Source organism: Grammomys surdaster, unplaced genomic scaffold (assembly GCF_004785775.1).
Source record: "Grammomys surdaster isolate TR1022 unplaced genomic scaffold, NIH_TR_1.0 141, whole genome shotgun sequence".
Lineage (NCBI taxonomy): Eukaryota > Metazoa > Chordata > Mammalia > Rodentia > Muridae > Grammomys > Grammomys surdaster.
Genome location: NW_021604599.1, coordinates 4609033 through 4618768, shown reverse-complemented (window position 1 = coordinate 4618768; position 9736 = coordinate 4609033).

Genomic DNA, 9736 nt, shown 5'->3' with positions numbered 1-9736 from the left:
GGGAGAGAGAGAGAAACTGAAACTCTGTCTCCCTGCAGCAGCTTATCTTTCTATAGTTTCACTCTCCTCTACTTCATTTCTGACTTCAACAGACCCTACCATTGTGTTGTCTGCTATCAGTGGGTACACTGGCACAAAATTTAGGGTGAAACCAGACAACATAAGGCTGTGGCATTTATGACCCTGTCTCCTATTGTGCATGGTTATTTTAAGAAGGCTCTGGGCTAAACATTCTACTACAGTCTCCTTCCTTGCTGTTCTCTAGGTTAATGCACTCTTCTTTCAGTTCCCTTGTACCCATACTTTGGTAAACAGACCCCTTAAGCCTCCACCTCGTTATTCTCTCTAAATGTCATCTTTTTTGAGACCCTAATGGCATCTAGCAAGCTAACAGAGTAGTTATCATCACTCTCCTCAGTAGGGTTGTCTTAACAAAATACTGCACATTGGCTGGCTTAAATAGCAGAAATTGTTCTCACAGTTGTGGAGACTAGGTTCTGGAGCTCAAAGAATGACAAGAGTTGTTGATTCTGCAGCATCTCTCTTGGATTTAATACATGCTAATCATGTACCTTTGACTTCGTGTGATATTTTCTCCGTGGGTCCATGTTCTAATAACAAATTCCTAAAAGGAGTCCAATCATAGTGAATTAGGGCTCTGATAATGACCTCATTTTAACTGAATTATTTCTTAATTACCCCATCTCCCATGCCAGTCACATTCTGGAGCACGTATAAAGTAGCGGGGGAAGGGAGACACAATTCAGTCCATAGTAAAGACTTCGATAAAAGCACAGAATGAATTATAATTACCATCCCAAGATTATGTGTGAACATAAGAAAAAGATAGTATTGAGCTTACCCTGAGTGCAACATGTTTAAAAGGAGTAGAAGATATTTAAAAGGAGCACAGCTTTATAAATATGCAAATTTCAATCTCAGAGCCAAGTGCTCAAGAGACTCTGTGTGCTCTATCTAAGCAACAGAGCTATAGAACTAACACTAATGGAGCATTTTGATAGATACTAGCTACCTGTGTCATCCTATATGAGCAGAGCAACTCATGTTTGAGACTCGTCCTGAAGCGTTCCTTTTCCTTTAATGTAAGATATTTTATGACAAGTTTCATCAATGGTATATACTGAGAGACAATCATGGAGCAGCTTCCTGTACATCCTTCTTTAAAAGTAGCTTGTTTATGTCCTTTACCCTTCATCTTCTCATTTCTACTCCCTTCTCCATCCTGCTGTTTAAAATAAGGGTACCACCAAGCCAAGTGCATAGACCTATGGAACAGGAGACTACATCTCTAATTGCAAGGCCAGTACACTGCTCTGCATTATGTACATATGAAAAACATCAAACATACTAGCTTAGCCAAGTCTCAATTAACATAAGCATTGTCCCTTTACTAGGTACTGTTTTTTATTTTTACATGATTTGTTTTGCTCTATTGTTGTAATAATTCTATAGTAGACTAGCCATGCTCTTCTCTAGAAAAAAGGAGAACGGGAGAAGGAAGAGGAGGAGGAAGAGGAGGAAGAGGAAGAGGAGAAAGAGAAGGAAGAATAGGAGGAATAGGAGGAGAAAGAAGAGGATGAAGAGGAGAAAGAAGGAAGAAGAGTAGGAAAAGGAGGAATAGGAGGAGAAAGAGAAGGAGGAAGAAGAGGAAGAGGAAGAAGAAGAACTCTTAAAAGTAGTAGTTGAGGGAGGAGGTTGAACCAATTTACCAGATCTCTAATCAGCCCTAGGTTTTAACCACCAGGTTGAGTTCCTTCTCCACCTTTTAATCCCCTGAGCAACCAAAACCCATCTGGAAAACAGGTTATTTTTAAAAGTATGTGCTGAACAAGAGAATAACACTAAGAATTCAGATAGTACCACAGTCTATCAAGGGCAGAAAAACAAAATTAAATGAGAAAACTCTGATTAAAAAAAAAATACCTATATTCCAGAGGTTTGTTTTCCTTGCTTAAAACTAGCCTAAAATTTACAAATTTTTTCCTAGCCTAAAATTTACAAAAGCTTCATCTGTGCTTTAAATATGAACAATTTGCCTTTAAATTCTTAAAAAGATTTTCCTCCTAAGAGGAAAGCTCTGTGAAACTCTGTCAACTTGAAAGGCATTTGCTCCCTAGTTATCTGGCCATGATCAACCGCATCAGGCCAAGATCTGTGCCCCAAAAGGGGCTTCTCTTTGGCCATATTCTGCCAGAGTCCTTTTCAGAACCCCAGCTGGGATAATCTTTGGTGCAATCTGGGAGAAAGTTCTATACTTAATTGTCAGTTTTGTCTTGAGAAAAATTCAGCTCGCAGCCAGGGGTCAATCCTTATGGTGGCAGGCTCTGTTGCTCTCCTGCTATCAGCAGGAGAGCTTTAAGAGTGTTAAGGGCTTTGTTAACCCCCCTCTTAAAGAAACTGCAGAAAAGGGGATTCTTAAGGACATCTTGATATTCTTTTTTAATGTTTAGTGTTGGGGGTGGGCAGAAACCTGGACCAGTGGAAATTTTCTATTCCCTTCCCATCTGGCACATAAACGGCTTTGGAAAGGCTATTGGACCCACTCAAAGAATGTAAATGCATTAAAAATCCTGTAAAGAAATAATGTAATAAAGAGGGGATCCATTTATTCACCTGCAGTAGAAGTTTTGAAGGCAGAGGACTTACAGTGTCTCCCACAGGATTTGCTTCCAGGCTATATGCAAACCTGGCCAACACTCTCTGCTTTGTTATGATAAAGTTGTCAGAATGCTCCTTCCTTCTGCCTACTGTGGTTTTAATTTCTACTCCTTGTAACCATGTTTTCATCCAACAAAGGCAGTTCAAATGTATATTTATTATCAAGTAATATCATGCCATCTTGGGATAGCAATAACTTATTCCTTTTCAAATACAGATTAACTAAGGATAGTTCACAAACAGTGAATTTACCCATATTAAAAATAAGCAATTCAGTAAATATTCACAATGTATCGCAGTCCTTTGATCACTACCTTTATTAAAACACTTGCATCAATTATTGTAAAAGGCCCCCTTGTGGCTCTCTATTCTCTTTCACTCTACTCCCTGTGCTAGCAAAATGTGAATCTACTCTGTGTGTGTGTTTCATTTTCTAGAGCATCTTATAATAACTAGAGTACATTTATTTAAAAACTTCTTTGGGTCTGTTTTCTTTTATTTAACAGACTATTTTACATATTATTACCAAAGTTAGCAGTTGTCTTGCTGAGTAATAGTATATTGACTGGATATACCACAATTTCTTTCCAGGTCTTTGCAGTAAACAAGATTGCTGTACACGTGTGTTCTTGTAGACAGACTTCTCATTTCATGTTGGTAGACACTGGAGAGTGAAATTGCAGAGTCCTGACTTCTTATGACGGTGCCCAAGTGCTTCCTCTATGCCTTTATCATTGTCTGCTTTCACCAGGATTACATGAGATTCTAGTTCCATTGGCAACTTTCATCAGACATTTAATATATATCATTCAAATGAGTAGTGCTGTTAAGCCTCATGCCATGAACTTGCTGGCCATTCTTTTATCTTTTCTGTGAACTATTTGCTTGTATGTTGTTCCCAGCCCAGAGTTTGCAGTTGTCAGCACCGTCTTGAGGAATGGGAGTCGCTCCCATATTTAGATTTGAATCTTTTGTCGATGCACATTGTGCCAATACTTCTCCCACAGACTCGCTTGCCTTTTCATTTCTAAGAGCAAATGATTTGATGTGGTAAGGTCTAATATTCTATCAATGTTATATTTCTTGGTTTGTGTCCTTTTTATTTCGTCTAAAATGTGTTTCTTTAACTCAAGCTTTGTTACTTTTCCTATTTTTATAACAAGGTTTTATTATTTTTTTCTCTTTAGTTTAGGCTGATATGTTATTAAGTGTTATAGAAGACGTGAGACATAGGTCCTGGTTCATAAATCTCCATTCAAATATCCACTTATCCAGCACAGTCAGCTAAAAGGACAACCCTTCCCCACTGAGCTACCTTTCCCCTTTGGTCAAAATTGGGTGTTAATAAATATTTGAGTCTATGTGGAGTTTTTTTTTTAATTCTGTTACTTTGTTATGCTTAAATAATACATTATGGTAACTTTATAGTATGTTTAGAAATCAAGGAGTATTATACTTCTGGTTGTTTTTGTTTTTTAATTTTGCAATCTTTTATTGGTTATTTGATCATTTCCACTCTATTCTGGCTCTGTTTCCACCAATGCGCTCGCATATGCCAGCCATGGAAAGGCAGATCCTAAGAGGGATAGCAAGGTGGGAACAGCTAGGAGCAGAAGAGACCTCAGGTGGCAGTGAGTGAAGCAAGAACAGACTCTGGGTGGTAGCTTCAGTAAGACAGCTCATTTAATGGGGGAAACAAATGTTACTAAGACCTTTGGGAGTTCGGTAGGGGCTTTCAGGGTGAGTGTATACCATTGGCTGGGGCCAGGTACAAGGCTGCCTCATTTGCATAAGGGAGAGAAAGTTTCACTTGGGTACCAGGTTGCATGACCTCTGGTGGGAAAAGGTGTGGACACAGGACTATGTGCACGCAGGTTGGGGCAGGTAGGGTGGATCCTACTGCTGGAGTTTGGACCTGTCTCGCCCCACTCTTGCTCTGGGCCTGCTACTCATGGCTCCACAACCCTGTCTCCCTGCCCCACTCTTCCCCTTCCCTCCACATGCAATTTTATGACCTTTTTTTTCCAAACCCTCCAAATCCAATATCTGCTACCCATATATTCTTGAGTATGCGCCCTTCTTCTAGAGTGTGGCCAACCTACCAAAGGCCACGCCCTTAAAGAACAGCAACATCCTCTCCTGGAAGCTATCAATTGCCAGTAACCCCTCAGATAGCTTGGGACTTCATGGTCATCTCTCTCCGTGCTGGGATGTTTGCCTGGCTTGAGTTTCCACAGGCCTTGTGCATGCTCTCACAACGACTGTGAGTTCATATGTGCAACTACCCTGCCATACCCGGAAAGCACCGATCTCTTGTAGTCATATACTACCTCTGACTCTCAATGTCTCTCTCTCCCGTCCCCCAAGGACCCTTGAGCCTTCAGAGGAGAGCATGTAATACAGATGTTACATTTAAGGCTGAGCATTCTGCAGTATCTTATTCTCTGAACCCTAACCAGTTGTGGGTCACTGTTATCACCATCTACTGAAGCAAGAAGTTTCTCTGATGAGGGTAGACAAATGCACTATTCTGTGAATATAACAATAAGTCATTAAGATTCGGTTTAATATTATGTCTAGGTAGCTTAGTAGGTTTTCCCCTAAGGCCTAGGTTCTTGACCCTAGGTATGGGTTTCATCTTGTGATCTGGAACTTAAATCCAGTCATAAAGTGGCTTACTCAATGTTAGTCATGCTATCATCATGCCACTGGGCATGTCTTGCCAACCAGTCATGATTGTAGCTCTCAGAGTTCATAGCTGGGTAACTGATGATTCCTTTTCTCCTCTAGTACTGTGCATAAAGCATCTTCCAGCACTGTGAAAGCTAGCTAGTGGGGATAGAGCTTCCAAGTGACTACCAGCTATTTCTCCATGTTCTATAACTCAAGATATGGTATCTTCAGCAATGGGTCTCCATTATTTTAAACAGTAGTTTTGACTATTCGGGGTCATTTACATTTCTATACAAACATGAGAATTTACTAGCCAATTTCTTTAGTCTTACTAGGACTTGAATTTGTTCATATTGACTCTAGAAATCAATTTCCTCAGAACAAACATCTTAGGCATGTTATATCTTCTGATTTTGAAAACTTTATTTCTCTTTTTTGATTTGGTCCTTTCTCTCACTAATAATTTCTAGTTGTCAGGCTTGTCCTAGTTTGCTTTTCTACTTCTGTGATAAAACACTGACCAAAACCAACTTGGAGGAAAAAGTGGTTTATTTTAGGTTATAGTCCATCACTGAGGGAAGTCAAGGCATTGACTGAAGCAGAGACCATGGAGGAACATGGCTTACTGGCCAGCTCTCTGTGATTTCTTACACAAGCCCTGGGGAAGCACTTCCCAGAGTGGAATGGGCTCACCCTCATCAATCATCCATCAGGGAAATGCCACAGGCTAGTGTGATGTCAGCAATACTTCAGCTGGGATTTCCTCCTCCCAGGTTACTCTCATATCTGTCAAGTTGACAAAACATCCAGGACAGTGCACAGCTCTATCCCATCTTGGTCAGATTTATTCCAGATATCTTGGAATTTTAGCACCAATATAAGTGATGTGATTTTTAGATTCTTTCAGTTCACTGCCAATGTACAGGAATATAATTGATTTTCAAAACATTAACATACTTTGGAAAAGTCACTTATTATTTCATGTAGCTTCTGTGAGTCCACAGGATTTTCTACAAGATCATAGCCGTATCAACCTATTAGCCATGATTAGACATCTATTCATCTTTCCTTCCTTCCTTCCTTCCTTCCTTCCTTCCTTCCTTCCTTCCTTCCTTCCTTCCTTTTCCTTTCCTATTCTGGGAACTGAATCCAGGCCTGGAGGCTTGCTAGCAAGCACTCTACCACCGAACTAAATCTTCAACTCTGTAAGACAACTTGATTCCTCCTTTGCAAAAAGTAAAAGTCTTTTTTTCCCAGGGGACATACTACTTAGGTCCAGAGATAAATTGTTTTCATTTTGTTTTTGTTTAGTTTGGTTTCAGTCAATCACATTATTTGTCTGTGGACTTTAGATTTAGGCAGTGGCTTTCAACATTCTATAAATGCAAGATGAAAAATTATGGCATTTTTTCTTCCTCCATCTTATTACTTTTTTGATACTTATTTTTCCAACAGTATTTAGATTTATAAGTATTCCTACTTAGGACCATATCGAGGTGTGAGGCAAATTGAATAATCTTCCTTTAACACACACCTAAACGTTTTGGATAAGGTATTTGAACACTGGTAAGAAGTTAAGGAAAATTCTCAAATACCTGAACAGGAACAAGGCTAGCCAATGCTGACATCAGTAAGTTAGACTTTTAAACCAGTACTATCTTTAGTAAGTTAGACTTTCTATTTTGATGCTGTCTGGAGCTCACACAGACACACATTAAATAAATATAAATTTTAAAAATAAAAATGAGGTTTTGTTTCACTCACATACACATTAAATAAAAAATTTAAAAATAGATAAAAATGAAGTTTTATTTCAGTTTTAATTTTTTTGAACTTCATGAAGAAGTTAGAATAACGTTTCATAATTTTTTCAGACAAAAATATCTGAAATATAAATCACAGAAAATCATTCAAATCCTTTTCCATTAATATATGATCTTCAATTTTATGAAAGCCTTCCTTTCTTTCTATGAAAAATGAAGACTCAATTCTGAAGTACTTTGAAAAATATATTAAGAATTAAGAGCAGCTGGGTGGTGGTGGCACATGCCTTTAACCCCAGCACTTGGCAGACAGAGGCCACGGACCTCTAAGTTTGAGGCCAGCCTGGTCTACAGAGCAAGTTCCATGACATCCAGGGCTACACATAAAACCTTGTCTCAAACAAAAACAAATAAAAAGAGTTAAGAGCAAAGAAATCAAAATGCTAAACAAAAATTTAGAACTGTTATCTTAGTTAGAGTTTTAATTGCTGCGAAGAGACACCATGACCACAGTAACTCTTATAAAGGAAAAGATTTAGTTAGGACTAGCTTACAGTTTCAGAGGTTTAGTCCATTCTTACCGTGGCGGGAAGCAAGGCAGTGTGTAGATAGCCATTGTGCCGGAGGAGCGCAGAGTTTTACTTCTTGGTCTGCAGGCAGCAGAAGACTGTACATTTGGCCGAGCTCGAGCATTCGGAGTCCTCAAAGCCTGCCCGCCCCGACACTGACATATTTCCTCCAACAAGGCCACACCTACTCCAAGGCCACACTTCCTAATAATTCTGCTCCCTGTGGGACAAGCATTCAAACATATGAATCTATGGGGGCCATTCATATCAAATCACCATACTTATTTTTTTTAAAAAAAAATAAAAATCTTATATTTTTTCCTTTGAAATGTGCTTTCTTAATGTTCCATGCACCATTATACCATGTTATCTTTTTAGTCTTTTGCTTCTCTATGATTTGATTGTAAATTTTATGAACTTTCTCCATGGAAAATCCTTAAAGGTTTTGTGGAGGGTTTTGTTTTGTTTTGTTTTGTTTTGTTTTGTTTTGTTTTGTTTTGTTTTGTTTTGTTTGACTTTTGGTTTTCCTGTACTGGGAATTGAACCTAGAATTCTGCTCATGCTTGGCACACACTCTTAACGCTCGGGTATATTCCCCAACCCCAGACTTTTTTCTACCTATTTATTTTGAGATAGACTGTCACTAAGTTGCCCAGGCTAATGACCTTTTTACCACCCAGCCAGCCCCAGCCTCCAGAATAGGAAGGATTATAAGCCTACACTGCCAGGCTGACTTAAAGGTTTCTTAATTTATAATTTCTTACTGTTCTGTGCTGTGTTTTCTTCCCGTCATGCGTGTACAGGCTTTGTAAACTACTAATGAGTTTTAGGGAAACATAGAAGCTATATTATTAGATATTTTTCTGTATCCAGTTCCGATCTACACAAACGGGAGCTTCCGAAGGAAGAAGAAAACACATCCTCTTCATGTGAACCACCTTAAGTTTCACTTTTTACCAATGGCTTCTTACAGCATTAGAAATTTCTCGTGCTGCCCCAGTTGTTGCTATGAGCAATGCGCTATGAGCATAGTGATGGAACATCATGGAGTATAAACAGCTTACTTGAGTGCACGTTTTAGACCAGCTTTGTTAACATTATTTTGAGGAGATCTCTTCACCTCACTGGGCTTCCCTGTTGGGTTTATAAAAGGATTAGACCTTTTTTTTTTTTTTAAGTTGAAGGAAGGATGTACTTGGTGAATCTCTCTGAGAACGTGAACAGTGTTGCTACCGCGGTTTGAGATATAGACCAGGCTTTTTGGTTGCTGATGAAATAAACCGGAAATAATGACGTCTGCACTCTTGCATGGCTTCATACATTCCGGTGAAGTTTCGTTTCAGAGGCTTTACAATTTTAGTAACTGTTTAGGACCCCACGTTCTAGTTTTTGCTGGTAAGAGTGAATATGGAAAGATTGTGTTCAGAAATGAGTTAGAACTTAGAAATGTATATATTCACCATAGTCTGTAGTAGATTTTGATGAAATAATTATTAAAGCAATGACATAGAATCTTCATTTCTACACATAAATAAAGCTCAGCTCTAACTGATGTCATTGTGTTTAACCAAAGCCAGTTGTCTTTGGTCCATATTTCTTTCCATAAAATTTAGCATAAAAAAACCTATATTTGAACACTGCTGTAGGAAGTGTTTTGAAATATTATTGAGATTTATCAAATGTTCAGGAAAAATAGACTAAGAAAGTATTTTAGATTCTTTAAAATATAACAAATAAAGCATGGCAAAGAAATCAAGGCTGTGGATTTAAAAATGGCAGAGGGTACATGGGGCGGTGGAGGGGAGAAAAGGAAGGGGAACATTATGTAATTATAATCTTTATATATATATATATATTCTCTGGTATTATTTAAGTATTCTTCACATATCTCCATTATAAAATCAGAGTTGAGACTATGTTTCTCTATGTTTATATCTCTCAAAGTGTATCATGAATGTTATGTTAAAACTTAATGTTAATCTTAATGTTAAGATGCTTCACTCTGCACTTTTGCAGACTTATCATAGATACGATGACAGCTAATATTTATTC